This window comes from Hyla sarda, unplaced genomic scaffold, assembly GCF_029499605.1.
Source record: "Hyla sarda isolate aHylSar1 unplaced genomic scaffold, aHylSar1.hap1 scaffold_1146, whole genome shotgun sequence".
NCBI classification, from domain to species: Eukaryota; Metazoa; Chordata; class Amphibia; order Anura; family Hylidae; genus Hyla; species Hyla sarda.
The window spans coordinates 18,610-42,755 of NW_026607767.1; the positions used below are offsets into that span (position 1 = coordinate 18,610).

At 43.9% G+C, this 24,146-nt stretch overlaps 4 non-coding genes and 3 pseudogenes across 4 annotated transcripts; all 7 read right to left on the reverse strand.

Annotated features, from left to right (window-relative positions):
- Nucleotides 1-705: 705 nt before the first annotated feature.
- Nucleotides 706-886, reverse strand: LOC130302001 (U2 spliceosomal RNA; annotated as a pseudogene).
- A 6,974-nt stretch (nt 887-7,860) lies between these two features.
- LOC130302000 (U2 spliceosomal RNA) lies at nt 7,861-8,057 on the reverse strand. The gene has a single exon (XR_008852330.1). It is a non-coding gene; the product is annotated as a U2 spliceosomal RNA (small nuclear RNA).
- A 692-nt stretch (nt 8,058-8,749) lies between these two features.
- Nucleotides 8,750-8,909, reverse strand: LOC130302005 (U2 spliceosomal RNA; annotated as a pseudogene).
- Nucleotides 8,910-11,010: 2,101 nt separating this feature from the next.
- LOC130301999 (U2 spliceosomal RNA) lies at nt 11,011-11,206 on the reverse strand. The gene has a single exon (XR_008852329.1). It is a non-coding gene; the product is annotated as a U2 spliceosomal RNA (small nuclear RNA).
- Nucleotides 11,207-18,097: 6,891 nt separating this feature from the next.
- Nucleotides 18,098-18,279, reverse strand: LOC130302004 (U2 spliceosomal RNA). The gene has a single exon (XR_008852332.1). It is a non-coding gene; the product is annotated as a U2 spliceosomal RNA (small nuclear RNA).
- Nucleotides 18,280-21,487: 3,208 nt separating this feature from the next.
- Nucleotides 21,488-21,647, reverse strand: LOC130302006 (U2 spliceosomal RNA; annotated as a pseudogene).
- Nucleotides 21,648-23,724: 2,077 nt separating this feature from the next.
- On the reverse strand, nt 23,725-23,915 carry LOC130301977 (U2 spliceosomal RNA). The gene has a single exon (XR_008852309.1). It is a non-coding gene; the product is annotated as a U2 spliceosomal RNA (small nuclear RNA).
- Nucleotides 23,916-24,146: the final 231 nt, after the last annotated feature.

Genomic DNA, 24,146 nt, shown 5'->3' on the forward strand with positions numbered 1-24,146 from the left:
GAATTTAGCAAGGGCCTCGCACCTTCTGATGCATCAGGTAGGTGCACAATAGCATAGCCTAACCCTCTGTACTTTGGTCTATATTGATGCGGGACATAGACAGCCAGCTGATGACCAATCCATTAGTGCAATGGATGGCTGGAAGCATTTGTCTTTGCCTTTGCAATACCACAGAAGCAATGCATGGTCAATGTACAGCAATGACACACCTGTGTGAACAGCCAGGAGACCCCCCCCCCCCCATGTTATGATACATAGTTACATAGTTAGTACGGTCGAAAAAAGACATATGTCCATCACGTTCAACCAGGGAATTAAGGGGTAGGGGTGTGGCGCGATATTGGGGAAGGGATGAGATTTTATATTTCTTCATAAGCATTAATCTTATTTTGTCAATTAGGAACATTCAGCACCCACCCGCTATCAAGGCAGCTGCCTATCATGTCATGCCCTACCTGCACAGGTGTGCTGGCTACTCAAATGATCCAATTAAGGAGGCCATTTAGTCAGCAGCAGCAGAAGTCCTGTGCCTGGACGCTCCAACAGCGGCCAGACACAAGCAGAAGCAGAAGCAGCAGAAGCAGCAGCACCACCTTTTGTTTTTTGGCTGCAGCAGCAGCAGCAAGGCCCACAGGGCTGGCTAGCTGGCTAGCCAGCAAGCAGGTAGCAATGAAAGTAGGAATCTTTCTTTTTAACCCTGTAAGGGGGTGGTGCACTGTACCCGAAGATACTGCCATATCGGGTCAATGCATAGGGCGACGGAAGCAAGCTTCGAAATCGGCCCCCGTTCTCAAAAATCCATTTAATATATGGTCCCCAGATAGGGGACGTATCAGATATTAAACTGATAAGAACAGATTTTTTTTTTTTTTTTTTTATAAACCTTCAGGTTTAGACTAAACACCACTTAGATAACGCGTCATTTTTGACTCATGGTAAAGTCTAACTCATCATTAGGTCATTCTTTATTTGTTCAAAGCAAATTCAAAACAAATTCAAATACCATCACCATTACACCCTTACAACATGTCTCCACTTCAAAAATTTCCATATCCCCTCTGCATCTATTTCACCTAATTTCTTTTTATCACGTAAATAAACGGTGTACAACCTATCCAGAATCATTCTTAAACTTCCTTCCACAGTCACATCTTTTCTCTTAAACACATATAAATTTCTAACATCCCACAAGACTTCCTTCACAATCGCCAACAACACAAACAACACCCTTTCATTCTTTCTTCCAATCATACTAAGACCAAACATCACAACCTCATATGACAACCTATTTATCCCAGTCAACTCCTTACACAACGGACCTATCCCTCTCCATACATTCTGAGCCATGTCACAATTCCAAATCACATGCATCACACTTTCAACCCCACTACAATCTTCCCTCGGACATATTTCACTCCTTCCAATTCCTCTATTCCTTTGGAACTCTCTTACTGGTAAGGCTCCATGCAAACACTGCCATCCTATCTCTCTCTGTCTATTTGATATTCCATCTGTCATTAAACTCTTCCACACCTTAGACACATCCTGGCCTCTTACCATATTAATCGGACACTCCACCTCACTTGCGGCGACATACCCAAACACATTCTTCTTACTTTCAAACAACTCCTTTCTCACACCAATCAACCTATAACTCTCCAAAAACTTTTCCACATACAAATACCAACTCGGGCACACAAACGCATAAGGCACTCTCAAATCTCTCTCCAGCCAACCTAATTTGCATAACACACGCCCACCTAAATATCTCAACATACATGCAAAATTCTTTTCTCCTCTCATCATCCTTCTAACCGCAAACACCACATTCACCCCCAAATACACATCTAGATTTGGAAATCCCATTCCACCCTTACTACCATCCTTCATCACAACTTCTCTCCTCACTCTTTCCACTTTTGTACCCCAAAAAAACACAAACAAAATTCTTTTTAACTTCCTTAAAACCATATAACTTGGCGGAAACACTATTGCCACATACAATAAAATAGGCAATATTACACTTTTCACAACCAGCACTGTCCCAACCATAGAAAAATCTCTCAACCTCCAAAGACTCAATTTTTTGGACACTCTCTTCTCTACATCATCCCAACTTTCTCTCCCATCCAATCTTTCATCCATTTTAACACCTAAAACCTGAATACCACCTTCAATATTCTTCATACCCACATCCTCACTTCCTTGCATACTACCAAAACATTTATACTCACTTTTGTCCCAATTCACCTTAAACCCAGACGCTCCACAAAACAATCCAACTAGTAACTTTGCCCTTCTCATAACAGCCACAGACTCTCCCAAAATACACACATCATCCATGTAGGCCAAAACTTTGACTTCTCTCCCACCACTCCCTGGAATTTTTAACCCTCTAACACACTTATCCCGCCGCAACATCTCTAATAATGGCTCCATAGCACATATAAAAGCCATAGGGGACAACGGACAACCCTGCCTTACACCAGAACATACTTTCACTTTCTCAGACATCCAACCATTTATCAAAACCTTACTATATACTCCATCATACAGCATCCTTACAACATTTACAAAATCACCCGGGAATCCCATTCTCACTAATACTCTAAACAAAAACCTATGTGACAGACGATCAAACGCCTTTTCAAAATCTATCGACATCACTCTAACCTCCTGTTTCCTACTCATACTATCCCATAACAAATCTCTCAACAAACACAAATTTTCATTTATTCTTCTCCCAGGCACTCCACACACTTGTTCTTCTCCAATCACCTGCTCAACCACATCTCTCATCCTATTTGTAATTATTTTAGCAAACACCTTATAATCTACATTCAACAAAGTTATCGGCCTCCAATTCCTCACATCATTCACATCACCTTTCTTATAAATCAACACAACCACTCCACTCTTCATACTTTCCACCATTCTCTCCTTCCTCCACATATACCTATACACTTCCACCAAATCATCCTTCACAACATCCCAAATCCAAGCATAAAATTCAACAGGCAACCCATCCTCTCCAGGCGTTTTATTTCTTGACATACTATCCACAGTCCTCTTCACTTCCTCCTCTCCAATCTCTCTCATCAGAGTCCCATATTCACTACCATCCACCCTCTTATCAAGCACTCTCAACACTTCATCCTGCAAGTCCTCTTCACAATCTTTTACCGCATACAAGTCTTCATAAAAATTTTTACCAATCCCAACACAGCTTTACCTTTAACCAGACAGCCATCATCATCATACACTCTTACCATATCCTCTCTCTTCCCAATAACTTTTTTAAAGAAATATCTCGAACATTTCTCATCTTTCTCTAACTTATCAAGTTTTGCTTGATACATTAACTCTTTACCTTTCTCATTCAACCAATTTTTTAGATCACTCTTCACAACCTCAATCTGCTCACCCACACTCCAGCCATACTTCTTTAACTTATTGAGAAACACCAATCTTTTATTCAACCATTCATACTTCTTCTTCCTCCCAGCATTCCGCTTATATCCCTCTCTTTTAAAGAAAACTTTTGTTTGACCCTTAACCCATTCCCACCAACACAATATATCAGGAAAATCATTCTTTTTCTTACACCAACCCCTATACTTATTAACATATCTATCATACACTCCTTCCACTTCCAACAATTTAACATTTAATTTCCATACACCCCTCCCACTCACACAATCTGCATCCAATACTAACTCACAACACACATACTCATGATCTGAATATCCTACTTTTTCTTGCATATAATTCTTACATAACACACCCTTAGACACAAAACACATATCAAGTCTGGAACTATGACTTCCACTATCAGAATAATATGTATCTAACAAAGGACACACTCCACACGCTTCAGCCACATCCTTTAACTTAAAGTCACACACCATACTTTTAAGAATATTCCCAGATACATCCACATTCCCCTCAATTTCACAGTTGAAATCCCCCACCCACACCAAAGGTATTTTACCCGGCAGAAACCTCTTAATTACCTCCAACAACCCCACCCGCTCCTCCCTCCTTACCGGCGCATACACATTTATCAACCTAAATTTAACCCCCTGCACCTTAACCTCCACCATGATACACCTCCCCTCCTCTATTACCACATAACTACAAACTTCAAACTTAAAGCTCTTAAAAAGCACCCCTACCCCATCATTCCTATTATGCCCAGACACCGACCAAACAGCAGGACCATAAGCCCATTCTCCCTTCCCCGGAATATCATTTAGCCCACATTCCTGCAAACAAATAATGTCCGCTTTTTTCCCTGCCAAGTCCTCCAAAATTACTGTCCTTCTGACTTTACTTCTAAAGACTCTAACGTTTATAGAACCGACTAAAAAAGACATACCACCATCTTAACAACCCTAAGGAAGAATTTGACAGAAAAGAAGAAAGTTATTTAGGTAGCTTTCCTCAGCGGTGTGGGAGAAGCTTCTCCCGCAGAGCACGCATCCATGTCGCTCTCAGATAGCGGTTGATACCGATTGTCCGTAGCCACCAGCGTCGACTCCATCTGTCCACCAGAAAGCTTCCTGGCCGTCTTCTTGGGGGGACGAAAAAGATCAAAGTCATCCTCTCTCTCTCTATGTCTCTCCTCACGGTCTTCACCCTCAGAAGAAGACCACTCTTCAATTTGCGGCGACTCCTCAGCCGGGGGACTGGGAGCATCCTCAATCTCCCCTTCTTCCACTTGCACCGCCATTTGCTCCTCCTCCACCACCACTTGCTCCTCCACCACCTTCACTTGCTCCTCTACCACCACAGGACTCTGTACCTCTCCAATAATAACGCTCTCTCTTGCAGGAACCACTGCAGCCGCAGCTGCAGCTGCCCTCCTCCTCTCCACCATTTCCTCTTCCATTCTCCTCTCCTCCTCCCTCCTCTTCAACACTGGACAGTTCTTGTACACATGGCCAGCTTCCCCACATAGGTCACAGGTCCTCGGGTGTGGACATGCACCCGCCTCATGCCCCGGTTGCTTACAGTTCCTGCATTTCTTACTGCCAGGGCAGGCCTCCTTCACATGTCCAAACAATAGACAATTTCTACAGAAAGATGGCTGTCCGTAGTAATAGAGATAACCTCTGAAACCAGCAATGGTAAAGTTCGCCGGAGGGTGCTTAACGCCTCCAATGCAATCTCCATCAAGCCGCAACTTCACAAAGAACTTATACGTGCCATTAAATACACCAATGCTGCTTGTCTGCTTAGTACCACCAGCAATAGACTCACAATAGATGCTCAAGAAGTTCTTAATCATAGAGACATCAACAAACGGATTGTACATGTGGATAAACAAAGTCTTTGTCCCCATTTCAAAAAGGGGATAAAAGGACACATCCCGCAAAACCTCACTTCCACTGTTTCGTTTTAAGCACTCATAAAAGTTCTGGCAGTCAGCATCATATAAGAAGGACACGTCATAAATACCTTGGCGCTTGTTCTCCTGGACACAAAAGAGGTCGCTCAAGGAAAATCCTGCCAGTCGCTCCACAATGGTATGGCCGATGTATTCAATGCTGTTTCTTAGACGATCCGTGGTTAGCACCTTGATGCGTACGGTCTTCTCCACTGCAGACATGTTGGATCCAGCCATCTTTCCAAATCTGTCGGTAACGAGTACCACAGTCTTGATCACCTACGCAGCTAGTCGCGGCGCAGTTCACTCGCACCCTCAGCGCCGACCGAGGCAATAAACCCCGATCTTAGCCAAAAGGCCGAGAAGCGATAACCGTGAAAGGGGCGGGCCCAACAAGGTGCCCTTCATGGGCACTATCACTGCTTGCTGTCAGGGAGGCTGCCAGACAATTTTCCATGCACACTCTGGGCTGGGGGGCAGTCAACCACCAGTACACACAGCAGAACCTAAACCCATACCATTATTGCTAAGCAGCAAGACAGGGGCCCATTGCACTCCCACGGGACCTTTTTAAATGCAATCCATAACCCGGATTTGCCAGGAACCCTTCTTACTCCTCCTACTTGCATGTGACACTGGGCTTAGGATCTGCATAGGAAACACACACACAAGCACACACCTACCTTTGTTGCCTGCAGATGCCTCCTTGGCTGTCCCCAAACGGTATCAAACCAACACCCACGGGAAGCTGTAAGCATAGAGGACATGCCTGCACCCCATTGGACTTACCTGTGTGGGTTAAATCCGGGTTATTTGACAACCTATGGCGGTGATGGTTCTGCTCAGGCAGAGCAGTGCTGATGCTCCTCATAAAGCTGTCGCTGCTGTGAAGGTTCTAGGTGACATCACAAATCCCAATGGTTACATACACAACAAAGCTGGGTTGTTGTTGTTTACACTCTGCAAGGCCTGTGGAAGTGAGTGACATCATAGCACTGTAGTTCTGAGGGTTCTAGATGGATGCAACAATCTCCTGTTGCTTCTATGAAGGCCATAATAGACGACATCACCAAACAGCTCCATAGTCACATACACAGCAAAGGAGAGATGTTGTTTACACCTAGTGATGTCAGTGGTATTGAGTGACATCACAGCACAGTGCTAAGGCTCCTGGGCCTGGACACAGCAGCGGCTGCAATATCTCAACGGAGAATACGTTTATATATATGTGTGTGTGTGCGCGTATATATATATATATATATATATATATATATATATATATATATATTTCTCCGCCGAAATCACTTTTAAACCCATTTCCACCTTTTTTTCCCTTCTCTTCCTCTTACTTTTTTTTCACGTTTTTTTACGTTTTTCTCCTTTTCGCCTCTTTTCTGGGCGTATTATTCTTCTTTTTCTTCTTTTTTTTCGTCTAATGCATACCCCATCAGTGCAGCAATGCTTATTCAATACCGCCAGCAGATGGAGACACTGGGGGATAATTTTCTAAGGATTTATACTGATTTTTCCTGTCTGAATTTGTCGCACAGAAAGTTGCAGGCCAAATATGTGTGACATTTCTGCGACTTTAGCTTCTAGAGCATTTTTACAACATTATACATAGGTGCTGAATACATAAAAAGCGACTGTTCAGCGACAGACAAGTCGCATCGGCTGAAAGTAGGCCAGAATGTCAGTCCATGTTGGAGCAGGTTTAGATACAGTCTAAAGCATAGATCTCAAAGTCTGTGCACAGAATTTAGCAAGGGCCTCGCACCTTCTGATGCATCAGGTAGGTGCACAATAGCATAGCCTAACCCTCTGTACTTTGGTCTATATTGATGCGGGACATAGACAGCCAGCTGATGACCAATCCATTAGTGCAATGGATGGCTGGAAGCATTTGTCTTTGCCTTTGCAATACCACAGAAGCAATGCATGGTCAATGTACAGCAATGACACACCTGTGTGAACAGCCAGGAGACCCCCCCCCCCCATGTTATGATACATAGTTACATAGTTAGTACGGTCGAAAAAAGACATATGTCCATCAAGTTCAACCAGGGAATTAAGAGGTAGGGGTGTGGCGCGATATTGGGGAAGGGATGAGATTTTATATTTCTTCATAAGCATTAATCTTATTTTGTCAATTAGGAACATTCAGCACCCACCCGCTATCAAGGCAGCTGCCTATCATGTCATGCCCTACCTGCACAGGTGTGCTGGCTACTCAAATGATCCAATTAAGGAGGCCATTTAGTCAGCAGCAGCAGAAGTCCTGTGCCTGGACGCTCCAACAGCGGCCAGACACAAGCAGAAGCAGAAGCAGCAGAAGCAGCAGAAGCAGCAGCAGCACCACCTTTTGTTTTTTGGCTGCAGCAGCAGCAGCAAGGCCCACAGGGCTGGCTAGCTGGCTAGCCAGCAAGCAGGTAGCAATGAAAGTAGGAATCTTTCTTTTTAACCCTGTAAGGGGGTGGTGCACTGTACCCGAAGATACTGCCATATCGGGTCAATGCATAGGGCGACGGAAGCAAGCTTCGAAATCGGCCCCCGTTCTCAAAAATCCATTTAATATATGGTCCCCAGATAGGGGACGTATCAGATATTAAACTGATAAGAACAGATTTTTTTTTTTTTTTTTTTTTTTTTTTTTTTTTTTAAAGCCGAGGAACGTGCTTTCGATTCACCCAAAGTGCAAGAAAAAGTGCAAACGTGTTACACTAAAAAAACGTGCACAAAGGATGCGGTCTATCGCAAGCCCTTCTCCGATAGGAGAGAGGCCCCCCAACAAACCTTACCCTTCGCCTCCGGACCAAAAGGTACCTGCGAGGTTCCAGGTTCGATGTCCCTTTTCGCCGAAGCTACTAGGAGACCACAAATGCTCCCGGCATCCCCCTTGGCGTTAGCCAAGGTATCTGCCCGCAGAGCCGATTACGGTAGGTACCCTGCGAAGCAGGAGTACCCGGGGTGTTTGCAGGGAGGTGCGGAACCTAATGGCCACACACACCTCCCCTAGACCGCCAGGAGGGACACCCAGAAGGGCTACCGCATCCTGACAAATCCTGTGAACACACAACACGCAAAAAGTGACACAGTGAGACAAAAAATAAATAAATAAGTGAATGTGTGCAGATATACTGCCCGGACATCCGGCCGGATCTATAAAAATTTCTCTGATCCTAGCCAGAAGGCCGGGAATCAAGAGGTGAGTGCCACAAGGTGAAGAGATTATGGTGCCCGTGCTTCAACTCAGTGAGCCTATTCTCCCAGTGAGTTTCGGCACCTCGGGGTCACCACTCCCCGAGGCACAAAAGTACCTCGGCTCTAGACCCTCTCAGCCTCATGGCGAGACCCGGAGGGAACAGGTCACATCGGGGCAGCCGTCGAGCTGATTCCTCAGAACCAGCCCCGGAAAGCCCTGGTACACCTGCATCCTCCATGCAGCACCCATCCCCACCAGCATGAAAACTGATAAGAACAGATACTACACTTGATCTTAGCCAAAAGGCCGAGAAGCGATAACCGTGAAAGGGGCGGGCCCAACAAGGTCCCCTTCATGGGCACTATCACTGCTTGCTGTCAGGGAGGCTGCCAGACAATTTTCCATGCACACTCTGGGCTGGGGGGCAGTCAACCACCAGTACACACAGCAGAACCTAAACCCATACCATTATTGCTAAGCAGCAAGACAGGGGCCCATTGCACTCCCACGGGGCCTTTTTAAATGCAATCCATAACCCGGATTTGCCAGGAACCCTTCTTACTCCTCCTACTTGCATGTGACACTGGGCTTAGGATCTGCATAGGAAACACACACACAAGCACACACCTACCTTTGTTGCCTGCAGATGCCTCCTTGGCTGTCCCCAAACGGTATCAAACCAACACCCACGGGAAGCTGTAAGCATAGAGGACATGCCTGCACCCCATTGGACTTACCTGTGTGGGTTAAATCCGGGTTATTTGACAACCTATGGCGGTGATGGTTCTGCTCAGGCAGAGCAGTGCTGATGCTCCTCATAAAGCTGTCGCTGCTGTGAAGGTTCTAGGTGACATCACAAATCCCTATGGTTACATACACAACAAAGCTGGGTTGTTGTTGTTTACACTCTGCAAGGCCTGTGGAAGTGAGTGACATCATAGCACTGTAGTTCTGAGGGTTCAAGATGGATGCAACAATCTCCTGTTGCTTCTATGAAGGCCATAATAGACGACATCACCAAACAGCTCCATAGTCACATACACAGCAAAGGAGAGATGTTGTTTACACCTAGTGATGTCAGTGGTATTGAGTGACATCACAGCACAGTGCTAAGGCTCCTGGGCCTGGACACAGCAGCAGCTGCAATATCTCAACGGAGAATACGTTTATATATATGTGTGTGTGTGCGCGTATATATATATATATATATATATATATATATATATATATATATATATATTTCTCCGCCGAAATCACTTTTAAACCCATTTCCACCTTTTTTTCCCTTCTCTTCCTCTTACTTTTTTTTCACGTTTTTTTACGTTTTTCTCCTTTTCGCCTCTTTTCTGGGCGTATTATTCTTCTTTTTCTTCTTTTTTTTCGTCTAATGCATACCCCATCAGTGCAGCAATGCTTATTCAATACCGCCAGCAGATGGAGACACTGGGGGATAATTTTCTAAGGATTTATACTGATTTTTCCTGTCTGAATTTGTCGCACAGAAAGTTGCAGGCCAAATATGTGTGACATTTCTGCGACTTTAGCTTCTAGAGCATTTTTACAACATTATACATAGGTGCTGAATACATAAAAAGCGACTGTTCAGCGACAGACAAGTCGCATCGGCTGAAAGTAGGCCAGAATGTCAGTCCATGTTGGAGCAGGTTTAGATACAGTCTAAAGCATAGATCTCAAAGTCTGTGCACAGAATTTAGCAAGGGCCTCGCACCTTCTGATGCATCAGGTAGGTGCACAATAGCATAGCCTAACCCTCTGTACTTTGGTCTATATTGATGCGGGACATAGACAGCCAGCTGATGACCAATCCATTAGTGCAATGGATGGCTGGAAGCATTTGTCTTTGCCTTTGCAATACCACAGAAGCAATGCATGGTCAATGTACAGCAATGACACACCTGTGTGAACAGCCAGGAGACCCCCCCCCCCCCCATGTTATGATACATAGTTACATAGTTAGTACGGTCGAAAAAAGACATATGTCCATCAAGTTCAACCAAGGAATTAAGGGGTAGGGGTGTGGCGCGATATTGGGGAAGGGATGAGATTTTATATTTCTTCATAAGCATTAATCTTATTTTGTCAATTAGGAACATTCAGCACCCACCCGCTATCAAGGCAGCTGCCTATCATGTCATGCCCTACCTGCACAGGTGTGCTGGCTACTCAAATGATCCAATTAAGGAGGCCATTTAGTCAGCAGCAGCAGAAGTCCTGTGCCTGGACGCTCCAACAGCAGCCAGACACAAGCAGAAGCAGAAGCAGCAGAAGCAGCAGCAGCACCACCTTTTGTTTTTTGGCTGCAGCAGCAGCAGCAGCAAGGCCCACAGGGCTGGCTAGCTGGCTAGCCAGCAAGCAGGTAGCAATGAAAGTAGGAATCTTTCTTTTTAACCCTGTAAGGGGGTGGTGCACTGTACCCGAAGATACTGCCATATCGGGTCAATGCATAGGGCGACGGAAGCAAGCTTCGAAATCGGCCCCCGTTCTCAAAAATCCATTTAATATATGGTCCCCAGATAGGGGACGTATCAGATATTAAACTGATAAGAACAGATTTTTTTTTACGTTTTTATTAGTAAAGTGCAAAAACAAGAAATACATACAAGTAAACTTTCACTACTATTCAAAATGCATCATATTACATATCACATTATTGCATTCCAACGACTAAAGTGCCAAAGTGAATTAGCTTTCTGGGCCCCCAGTCTCTTTTTGTCCAATAAATAGTAGACAAAAAGATCACTCAGTGCAAGTTTAAAACAGTCACTTTCACTAATCAAGTCTTTCTGGAAAACCAAAATATTGCGAGACTTCCATAAGGCATTCTTGACGGTATTCACAACAGTCCATATCACTCTCTCTGTATCTTTATTTTGACTCGTAAAATTCCCGAATAAAACAACTTCATGATTAAAAGTCTTTAGATCGGTAAGAAACATTAAAAGACTCGCCACACTTTTCCACACCTCTTGAGCATAAAAACAGTTCCAAAACACATGTAAGACTGTCTCTTCTCCTCCACAGCTTCCTCTTGGACATCTTGAAGTATTGCACAATCCCCGTCTGTGCTGAAAGTGTCTGGTAGGTACACACTCATGTGCTATTGACCATGCAAGATCTTTATTGCAATTCTCCAGATACGGTGCATTAACCATCCTCCACACTCTGTCACATTTTGTTTTAGAGAAGTTTAAAATCCCAGAGGTTTGCTCCGATCTCCTGAGCTCCATCTCTATTCTTTTGGGATGCTTGAGAATCTCAATGTCCATGTCTTTCAAGTTATACAGACGAATCACTTTCTCTAAAACCATATAGTGCTTTGGAGGTATGATTAAAACAGGGGATGTCTGAGGTAGGTGAATCCATTTTCTTTTTCTAAATATATCACCAGCAGCATACTTTAGATAAAATGTCCATTGTTTAGAGGATAAAACAGTCTTAAAACACATGCTAAAAAACTTCAGGTATAAAAAATTTTTAAGATTAGGAACGTTTTTACCTCCATTTTTGTGCAGCTTGTACATAATGTCTCTCTTGAGTTTTTCCATCCTTGAACTCCAGATAAAATGAAAAAATTGTTTTTGCAGGTTTTTAAGAACAGTCTCTGATGGAGGAAACACTGTGTTAAGGTACAATAAAACAGGTAAAAGCAAGGAACATATAATTAAAAGCTTCCCTTCAATTGATAGTTTCCTAAGCTTCCAAAAGTCAATTTTTTTCTGTACCTTTTCTTTAATAATGTTCCAACTCTCCTCTCCATCATTTTTTGCATTAAAAACCACTCCTAAAACCTTTATTTTCTCACTCTGGATCTTTAGTTGGGGGATGTCTGTATTTGACCACTTCCCAATCCCCAAACATTCACATTTAGCAATATTTAGTTTAAAAGCAGATGCTTGGCAAAAAAATTCAGTCTTCATCAAGGCTCTTCTGACAGATACTTCTGAGTCACATAAAATGGTCACATCATCCATATATGCAAGGGTTTTCGTAAACTGTCCATTACCCCCTGGTATGGGGACCCCTCTGATCACCTTGTCCTTTCTCAGCATAGCCAGTAGGGGTTCTATTGCACATATAAATAGCAGCGGTGACAAAGGGCATCCTTGCTTAACGCCCGAACTCAGTAAAACATCTTCAGATAAAAACCCATTGACTAAAATTTTGCTAAAGCAGTCATTGTATAAAAGTGCAACATGCTTGATAAAACTCTCTGGAAAACCCATCTTTTTTAAAACAGTCCATAAATGCTGGTGGGAAACTCTGTCATATGCTTTCATAAAATCAAGAGATAACACTGCAAGCTTCTGTTGGCGCTCCTGCTGGTACCAGATGGCATCTCTGATGACATTGAGATGCTCCCACACTGCACGCCCTGGGACACCACATACTTGGTCAGGGTGGATCACCGTCTCAATCACTAGCTTCATGCGGTTGACCAAGATTTTTGCAAAAATTTTATAGTCCACATTGAGTAGAGTGATTGGTCTCCAATTTTCTAGCTTTGTCTTGTCTCCTTTCTTGTACAACAAAGTCACCACACCACTCCTCCAGGACTCAGGCAGCTTCTCACAGTTAAAAACCTCTTTAAGAACAGCATAAAAATCAGACTTTAAAATTTCCCAAAAAGACAGGTAAAATTCTATTTGTAATCCATCAGATCCAGGAGTTTTCCCTTTTAAAAAACTCTTTACTGCACTTTCCACTTCAGCCATATTCACACTATTGCACAAAACATCTTTGTCCTGATCACTCAGACAATATTGCACAGAGTCCATTACTTCGGGTAAAAAGTCAGAGTCAATGTGTTTTTCACTAAAAAGATCATGATAAAAACTGTGTGCTTTATTTAAAAGTCCATCTTTAGTAGTCTCACCATCAAGATTTTTTATTAATTCTTTCTTTTCAACAAGTTTCTTTAAAAAGAAGCGTGAGCAAGTCTCATTTTTTTCCATATGTTCCACTTTTGCATTATAAATAATTTCTTTACCTTTTCCTTCCACAGCTTTCTTTATCTCCTCTTTCACCTTTACAATTGTATCATCCATGTTCACACCAATGCTCCTCAGCTGGTAACAGGTTTGCAGTTTTGTGTTTAGCCTTTTAAACCACCTTTGCTTCTCCTTGGCTTTGTTCACACCAGCACGCATAAAAAATTCTTTTATTTTGGCCTTTGCATGCTCCCACCAGTCCAGCATTGATGCAAACCGCTGTTGGAGATTTTTTAGTTTTTTATAATAAATAACAAAGTCTCTCTTTATGATTTCATCTTCTAGGAGCTGTGAGTTCAGTCTCCAAACACCTTTCCCTTTGATGACATCAGGTAAGTAAATTTCCACAGAGAGAAGTTTGTGGTCAGACAAGACATTATCTGTGAGTTTAGCATTATTTATTTTTATATTTTCAGAAATAAGGACAAAGTCAATTCTGGATTTATAGATGTTACTTTCCCAGGTGTAACCAGGGTCAGATGGGTTTTGACTTCTCCAGGCATCTTGCAATCTGTTGTCCTGAATTAGATTCTTCAGCTGCACTTCAGTCTTGTCTTTTCTCACAGACCCAGAGACTCTCCTCTCATCAGGCAACACACAGTTAAAATCTCCTCCCAAGACAAGAGAGGTAGCTCCATGCAAATACAACTGCACAATCTCTAGGAGGGAGGATCTTTCTTCTTTAACAGGGGAGGCATAGATGTTAATAATCCTCAACTCCACTCCATTATATTGTACATTCACAAGCAATGCCCTCCCAGGCACAATTTCCACAAAGGACATGATGTTAAAGTCCTGGCCCTTAAAAAGTATTCCAACTCCAGAGTTCTTGTTTGAGTTGTCACCTGACCAGATAGATGGGCCATATATCCAGTCAGTTCTCAGGTATTCATAATTCATGTGATGATAAATTCCACATTCTTGAATTAGAAAAATTCTTGCATTCAAAGTTGACAAAAATGAAAAAAAAGCAGCCCTCCTTGCAGGACTCTTTATTCCTCTCGCATTAAGCGAGGCAATGCTGATGGTAGCCATTTAACCCTTTTCAGGAGTTGCTGCCTCAGACTCAGGAGATGTAAGTTCCTGGATTACTTGAGATGGTGCAACCAGTAACCGTTTTGTTTGGCCACTGTTCACATCTGAGACAACAGGATCTTTCTTTCTCTTTTTTTTCAAGTCTTCAACCTCCATTTCCTCTGACCAGTCTCTTGCAAGTGTAGCCACAGATGATCCCTGCTCCATATCTGACTCGGCAAAGTCCGACTCAGTGACAGCGACCACCGACTCCACCGCCCCCATGGTGACAGCAGGGACAGCACGGGGTTCACTGCCACCAACTTTCCGCTGGATAACATCTGGCTTTACAGCAGCAGGTTTTACAGTCTCTTTCTTTTTAACTGCAGAGACTGCAGTCTGAACAGACCCAACAGTAACAGCAACAGGAACAGGATCCGCAGTCTGAATAGTGTCCACAGGTTTGGATCCAGCCTCGGGTGTGGCAGCAATAGCAGCAGCAGCAGCAGCAGCAGCCTGGTCACAAGATGATGCAGCGACCTCCGCCCAAGTTCTGGACCTGTACAGACAGTCTTTGAACACATGTCCACGTTGCCCGCAGAGATTGCACACCACCTCCTCCGTGCAACCTCCTGAGGTATGTCCAGCTTTGCCGCAGCGACCACAGAACTGCACAGATGGTGAAGTGCAAGCATCCTGTCTGTGGCCAAAGCTCCTGCATTTTCTGCAAAATTCCGGCATGTTGTTATAAAACAGGTAGCCTCTGTCTCTGCCAATTGTAAAGCTGGAGGGCGGATGTTGCATGCCCTCAATTCCATCAGGATCAGCTCTAAACTTCACACGGAACTTGTATTTACCAGTCCAGAGATCCTCTGTATTGAAGATTTTCTCTCCTCCTTTCACCTCAGAGCAATATCTCTGGAGAAAGCGCCCAATGTCAGCCAGATTCACATACGGATTGTACATGAACACCACCAGGTTTGTCTCTCCTGCAGTGTATAACACAGTGAAGGTAAGTCCATCCAGCTCAGGTGAATTCAGCTTGGACTTTAATTGGTAGTGCAGATTCTGACAGGCGCTGTGAGATTCAAGCACAAGGACATATGAAGCTCTCCCATGCTGCTGCAGACATAGAATATCCTGCTTTTTCACCAGCAAGGTCTTTAGGAAGATGTTCTTCACAAGATGTTCCAAGCTGAACTTGTCCAATGCACTTTCAAGGATATCCACACGAAATCCATTCTTTATCCTGGTCTCTCCATCTTTCAGGTAATTAATTCGGCTCTGGAAAGCCATTATCGCACAATTCACAGTAGCCCCCGCAAGGGATAGCTCCTGCAATCCACCTCGCACCTCTTGATCTTAGCCAAAAGGCCGAGAAGCGATAACCGTGAAAGGGGCGGGCCCAACAAGGTGCCCTTCATGGGCACTATCACTGCTTGCTGTCAGGGAGGCTGCCAGACAATTTTCCATGCACACTCTGGGCTGGGGGGCAGTCAACCACCAGTACACACAGCAGAACCTAAACCCATACCATTATTGCTAAGCAGCAAGACAGGGGCCCATTGCACTCCCACGGGGCCTTTTTAAATGCAATCCATAACCCGGATTTGCCAGGAACCCTTCTTACTCCTCCTACTTGCATGTGACACTGGGCTTAGGATCTGCATAGGAAACACACACACAAGCACACACCTACCTTTGTTGCCTGCAGATGCCTCCTTGGCTGTCCCCAAACGGTATCAAACCAACACCCACGGGAAGCTGTAAGCATAGAGGACATGCCTGCACCCCATTGGACTTACCTGTGTGGGTTAAATCCGGGTTATTTGACAACCTATGGCGGTGATGGTTCTGCTCAGGCAGAGCAGTGCTGATGCTCCTCATAAAGCTGTCGCTGCTGTGAAGGTTCTAGGTGACATCACAAATCCCTATGGTTACATACACAACAAAGCTGGGTTGTTGTTGTTTACACTCTGCAAGGCCTGTGGAAGTGAGTGACATCATAGCACTGTAGTTCTGAGGGTTCTAGATGGATGCAACAATCTCCTGTTGCTTCTATGAAGGCCATAATAGACGACATCACCAAACAGCTCCATAGTCACATACACAGCAAAGGAGAGATGTTGTTTACACCTAGTGATGTCAGTGGTATTGAGTGACATCACAGCACAGTGCTAAGGCTCCTGGGCCTGGACACAGCAGCGGCTGCAATATCTCAACGGAGAATACGTTTATATATATGTGTGTGTGTGCGCGTATATATATATATATATATATATATATATATATATATATATATATATATTTCTCCTCCGAAATCACTTTTAAACCCATTTCCACCTTTTTTTCCCTTCTCTTCCTCTTACTTTTTTTTCACGTTTTTTTACGTTTTTCTCCTTTTCGCCTCTTTTCTGGGCGTATTATTCTTCTTTTTCTTCTTTTTTTTCGTCTAATGCATACCCCATCAGTGCAGCAATGCTTATTCAATACCGCCAGCAGATGGAGACACTGGGGGATAATTTTCTAAGGATTTATACTGATTTTTCCTGTCTGAATTTGTCGCACAGAAAGTTGCAGGCCAAATATGTGTGACATTTCTGCGACTTTAGCTTCTAGAGCATTTTTACAACATTATACATAGGTGCTGAATACATAAAAAGCGACTGTTCAGCGACAGACAAGTCGCATCGGCTGAAAGTAGGCCAGAATGTCAGTCCATGTTGGAGCAGGTTTAGATACAGTCTAAAGCATAGATCTCAAAGTCTGTGCACAGAATTTAGCAAGGGCCTCGCACCTTCTGATGCATCAGGTAGGTGCACAATAGCATAGCCTAACCCTCTGTACTTTGGTCTATATTGATGCGGGACATAGACAGCCAGCTGATGACCAATCCATTAGTGCAATGGATGGCTGGAAGCATTTGTCTTTGCCTTTGCAATACCACAGAAGCAATGCATGGTCAATGTACAGCAATGACACACCTGTGTGAACAGCCAGGAGGACCCCCCCCCCCCATGTTATGATACATAGTTACATAGTTAGTACGGTCGAAAAAAGACATATGTCCATCAAGTTCAACCAGGGAATTAAGGGGTAGGGGTGTGGCGCGATATTGGGGAAGGGATGAGATTTTATATTTCTTCATAAGCATTAATCTTATTTTGTCAATTAGGAACATTCAGCACCCACCCGCTATCAAGGCAGCTGCCTATCATGTCATGCCCTACCTGCACAGGTGTGCTGGCTACTCAAATGATCCAATTAAGGAGGCCATTTAGTCAGCAGCAGCAGAAGTCCTGTGCCTGGACGCTCCAACAGCGGCCAGACACAAGCAGAAGCAGAAGCAGCAGAAGCAGCAGCAGCACCACCTTTTGTTTTTTGGCTGCAGCAGCAGCAGCAAGGCCCACAGGGCTGGCTAGCTGGCTAGCCAGCAAGCAGGTAGCAATGAAAGTAGGAATCTTTCTTTTTAACCCTGTAAGGGGGTGGTGCACTGTACCCGAAGATACTGCCATATCGGGTCAATGCATAGGGTGACGGAAGCAAGCTTCGAAATCGGCCCCCGTTCTCAAAAATCCATTTAATATATGGTCCCCAGATAGGGGACGTATCAGATATTAAACTCATAAGAACAGATTTTTTTTTTTTTTTTTTTTTTAAACCTTCAGGTTTGGACATTAAAACATCAAAATCCAACTCCATACTTCGTCACTTAGACTTTCTGAAGTAAAGTCCAACTCATCATTAGGTCTTTCTTTTTATTTTCAATTTCAAACAAACATAAATACCATCACCAATTACAAACTTACAAGATATCTCCATTTCAAAAACTTCCATATCCCCTCAGCATCCTTATCCCCCAAATTCTTCCTATCACACAAATAAACAACATATAACCTATCTAGAATCATCTTAATACAACCCTCCACCGACACGTTATTTCTTTTGAATACACATAAATTCCTAACATCCCAAAGTACTTCTTTAATAATGGCAAGCAACACAAAAAAAACCCTTTCCTTATCTCTCCCTACCATACTAAGTCCAAACATAACCACATCATACGACATATACCTTATACCAGTCAATTCTTTAAACAGCAAACTCACCCCTTTCCACACACCTTGCGCCATTTCACAATTCCAAAATACATGCATCACACTCTCAATCCCATCACACCCATCTCTTGGACACCTCTCATACCTTCCAATCCCTCTATTTCTTTGAAATTCTCTTACCGGTAACGCACCATGCAAACTCTGCCATGCTATCTCACGTTGTCTATTTGTTACTCCAACAGTCATTATACTCTTCCACACTCTCCCCACATCTACAGCTCTCACCATATTAATTGAACATTCAACTTCCTCTTTTTTAATGTACCCAATCATACTCTTTTTACTCACAAACACTTCTGGACCCACACCAATCAACCTATAATTCTCCAAAAATTTCACCACATATACATACCAACTAGGACACACAAAAGCATAAGGCACTCTCAAATCTCTTTCCAACCAACCCAATTTACATAACACACTGCCACCCAAATATCTCACCATACATGCACAACTCTTTTCACCTCCCATCATTCTTTTCAAAGCAAAAACAATATTCACACCCAGATACACATCAACATTCGGAAAGTCCATTCCTCCATTTTTACCATCTTTCATTACAATCTCTCTCTTAACTCTTTCCATCTTTGTACCCCACAAAAACACAAATAACATTCTTTTCACCTTTCGCAAAACCATATAACTTGGCGGAAACACAACAGCAACATATAACAGTATTGGCAAAATCACACTCTTCACTATCATAACCTTACCAACCATTGACAACTCTCTCAACCTCCAAAAATTCAATTTCTTTTGCACTCTCTTCCCCACATCCTCCCAACTATTTCTACCATCCAACCGTTCATCCATCTTAACCCCCAACACTTGAATAGGCCCTTCCACCCCTTCCATACCAACATCCTCACTCTGAGTCACACCACCAAAACATTTATATTCACTCTTTCCCCAATTGACCTTAAAACCAGACGCACCACAAAACAGACTTACCAATAACTTGGATCTTCTTACAGCCGCAACAGATTCACTTACCACACATACATCATCCATATAAGCCAACACTTTAACCTCTTTACCACGACCCCCCGGAACTCTCACACCTCTCACACATTTATCCTTACGCAATAATTCTAATAATGGTTCCATAGCACAAATAAAAGCAATAGGTGACAAGGGACATCCCTGTCTCACCCCTGAACATACTTTAATCTCCTCAGTCATCCATCCATTAATCAGAATCTTACTATACACTTCCTTATACACCATTCTCACAATATTCACAAAATCACCTGGAAACCCCATTTTAACTAGCACCTTAAACAAAAACCCATGCGACAAACGGTCAAAAGCTTTTTCAAAATCAATTGACAACACACGAACCACCTGCTTTCTACACATACCATCCCACAATATATCTCTCAACAAACACAAATTCTCACTAATTCTTCTTCCTGGCACACCACACACTTGCTCCTCCCCAATCACTTGCTCTATCACGTCCCTCATTCTATTTGTAATCAGCTTTGCAAATATTTTATAATCCACATTCAACAAAGTTATCGGCCTCCAATTCCTTATATCATTCACATCCCCTTTCTTATAAATCAAAACCACTATCCCACTCTTCATACTTTCCACCAATCTTCCATTAGCCCACATATACTTAAAGATACTCTCCATATCATCCTTCAGTACATCCCACAATTTCACATAAAACTCAGCCGGCAACCCATCCTCTCCAGGAGTCTTATTTTTAGCCATACTATCAACCGTCCTTTTAATCTCTTCCATTCCAATCTCTCTCATTAAACTCTCATACTCATTACAATCTACCTTCTTATCAATCACTTCCAGCACTTCCTCAGCCAAACCCCTATCACACTGTTTGACTGCATATAAGTCCTCATAAAACTCTTTCACCACATTCAGTACAGCTTTGCCTCTCACCAAACCACCATCCTTATCATACACACTCACTAAATCATCCTTTCTCCCAATCATTTTCTTAAAAAAATATCTTGAACACTTTTCATCCTTCTCCAATTTGTCCACTTTTGCTCGGTACATTTTTTTTTTTTTTTTTTTTTTTTTAAAGCCGAGGAACGTGCTTTCGATTCACCCAAAGTGCAAGAAAAAGTGCAAACGTGTTACACAAAAAAAAACGTGCACAAAGGATGCGGTCTATCGCAAGCCCTTCTCCGATAGGAGAGAGGCCCCCCAACAAACCTTACCCTTCGCCTCCGGACCAAAAGGTACCTGCGAGGTTCCAGGTTCGGTGTCCCTTTTCGCCGAAGCTACTAGGGGACCACAAATGCTCCCGGCATCCCCCTTGGCGTCAGCCAAGGTATCTGCCCGCAGAGCCGATTACGGTAGGTACCCTGCCAAAGCAGGAGTACCCGGGGTGTTTGCAGGGAGGTGTGGAACCTAATGGCCACACACACCTCCCCTAGACCGCCAGGAGGGACACCCAGAAGGGCTACCGCATCCTGACAAATCCTGTGAACACACAACACGCAAAAAGTGACACAGTGAGACAAAAAAGAAATAAATAAGTGAATGTGTGCAGATATACTGCCCGGACATTCGGCCGGATCTATAAAAATTTCTCTGATCCTAGCCAGAAGGCCGGGAATCAAGAGGTGAGTGCCACAAGGTGAAGAGATTATGGTGCCCGTGCGTCAACTCAGTGAGTCTATTCTCCCAGTGAGTTTCGGCACCTCGGGGTCACCACTCCCCGAGGCACAAAAGTACCTCGGCTCTAGACCCTCTCAGCCTCATGGCGAGACCCGGAGGGAACAGGTCACATCGGGGCAGCCGTCGAGCTGATTCCTCAGAACCAGCCCCGGAAAGCCCTGGTACACCTGCATCCTCCATGCAGCACCCATCCCCACCAGCATGAAAACTGATAAGAACAGATACTACACTTGATCTTAGCCAAAAGGCCGAGAAGCGATAACCGTGAAAGGGGCGGGCCCAACAAGGTCCCCTTCATGGGCACTATCACTGCTTGCTGTCAGGGAGGCTGCCAGACAATTTTCCATGCACACTCTGGGCTGGGGGGCAGTCAACCACCAGTACACACAGCAGAACCTAAACCCATACCATTATTGCTAAGCAGCAAGACAGGGGCCCATTGCACTCCCACGGGGCCTTTTTAAATGCAATCCATAACCCGGATTTGCCAGGAACCCTTCTTACTCCTCCTACTTGCATGTGACACTGGGCTTAGGATCTGCATAGGAAACACACACACAAGCACACACCTACCTTTGTTGCCTGCAGATGCCTCCTTGGCTGTCCCCAAACGGTATCAAACCAACACCCACGGGAAGCTGTAAGCATAGAGGACATGCCTGCACCCCATTGGACTTACCTGTGTGGGTTAAATCCGGGTTATTTGACAACCTATGGCGGTGATGGTTCTGCTCAGGCAGAGCAGTGCTGATGCTCCTCATAAAGCTGTCGCTGCTGTGAAGGTTCTAGGTGACATCACAAATCCCTATGGTTACATACACAACAAAGCTGGGTTGTTGTTGTTTACACTCTGCAAGGCCTGTGGAAGTGAGTGACATCATAGCACTGTAGTTCTGAGGGTTCAAGATGGATGCAACAATCTCCTGTTGCTTCTATGAAGGCCGTAATAGACGACATCACCAAACAGCTCCATAGTCACATACACAGCAAAGGAGAGATGTTGTTTACACCTAGTGATGTCAGTGGTATTGAGTGACATCACAGCACAGTGCTAAGGCTCCTGGGCCTGGACACAGCAGCGGCTGCAATATCTCAACGGAGAATACGTTTATATCTATGTGTGTGTGTGCGCATATATATATATATATATATATATATATATATATATATATATTTCTCCGCCGAAATCACTTTTAAACCCATTTCCACCTTTTTTTCCCTTCTCTTCCTCTTACTTTTTTTTCACGTTTTTTTACGTTTTTCTCCTTTTCGCCTCTTTTCTGGGCGTATTATTCTTCTTTTTCTTCTTTTTTTTCGTCTAATGCATACCCCATCAGTGCAGCAATGCTTATTCAATACCGCCAGCAGATGGAGACACTGGGGGATAATTTTCTAAGGATTTATACTGATTTTTCCTGTCTGAATTTGTCGCACAGAAAGTTGCAGGCCAAATATGTGTGACATTTCTGCGACTTTAGCTTCTAGAGCATTTTTACAACATTATACATAGGTGCTGAATACATAAAAAGCGACTGTTCAGCGACAGACAAGTCGCATCGGCTGAAAGTAGGCCAGAATGTCAGTCCATGTTGGAGCAGGTTTAGATACAGTCTAAAGCATAGATCTCAAAGTCTGTGCACAGAATTTAGCAAGGGCCTCGCACCTTCTGATGCATCAGGTAGGTGCACAATAGCATAGCCTAACCCTCTGTACTTTGGTCTATATTGATGCGGGACATAGACAGCCAGCTGATGACCAATCCATTAGTGCAATGGATGGCTGGAAGCATTTGTCTTTGCCTTTGCAATACCACAGAAGCAATGCATGGTCAATGTACAGCAATGACACACCTGTGTGAACAGCCAGGAGACCCCCCCCCCCCATGTTATGTTACATAGTTAGTACGGTCGAAAAAAGACATATGTCCATCAAGTTCAACCAGGGAATTAAGGGGTAGGGGTGTGGCGCGATATTGGGGAAGGGATGAGATTTTATATTTCTTCATAAGCATTAATCTTATTTTGTCAATTAGGAACATTCAGCACCCACCCGCTATCAAGGCAGCTGCCTATCATGTCATGCCCTACCTGCACAGGTGTGCTGGCTACTCAAATGATCCAATTAAGGAGGCCATTTAGTCAGCAGCAGCAGAAGTCCTGTGCCTGGACGCTCCAACAGGGGCCAGACACAAGCAGAAGCAGAAGCAGCAGAAGCAGCAGCAGCACCACCTTTTGTTTTTTGGCTGCAGCAGCAGCAAGGCCCACAGGGCTGGCTAGCTGGCTAGCCAGCAAGCAGGTAGCAATGAAAGTAGGAATCTTTCTTTTTAACCCTGTAAGGGGGTGGTGCACTGTACCCGAAGATACTGCCATATCGGGTCAATGCATAGGGCGACGGAAGCAAGCTTCGAAATCGGCCCCCGTTCTCAAAAATCCATTTAATATATGGTCCCCAGATAGGGGACGTATCAGATATTAAACTGATAAGAACAGATACTACACTTGATCTTAGCCAAAAGGCCGAGAAGCGATAACCGTGAAAGGGGCGGGCCCAACAAGGTGCCCTTCATGGGCACTATCACTGCTTGCTGTCAGGGAGGCTGCCAGACAATTTTCCATGCACACTCTGGGCTGGGGGGCAGTCAACCACCAGTACACACAGCAGAACCTAAACCCATACCATTATTGCTAAGCAGCAAGACAGGGGCCCATTGCACTCCCACGGGGCCTTTTTAAATGCAATCCATAACCCGGATTTGCCAG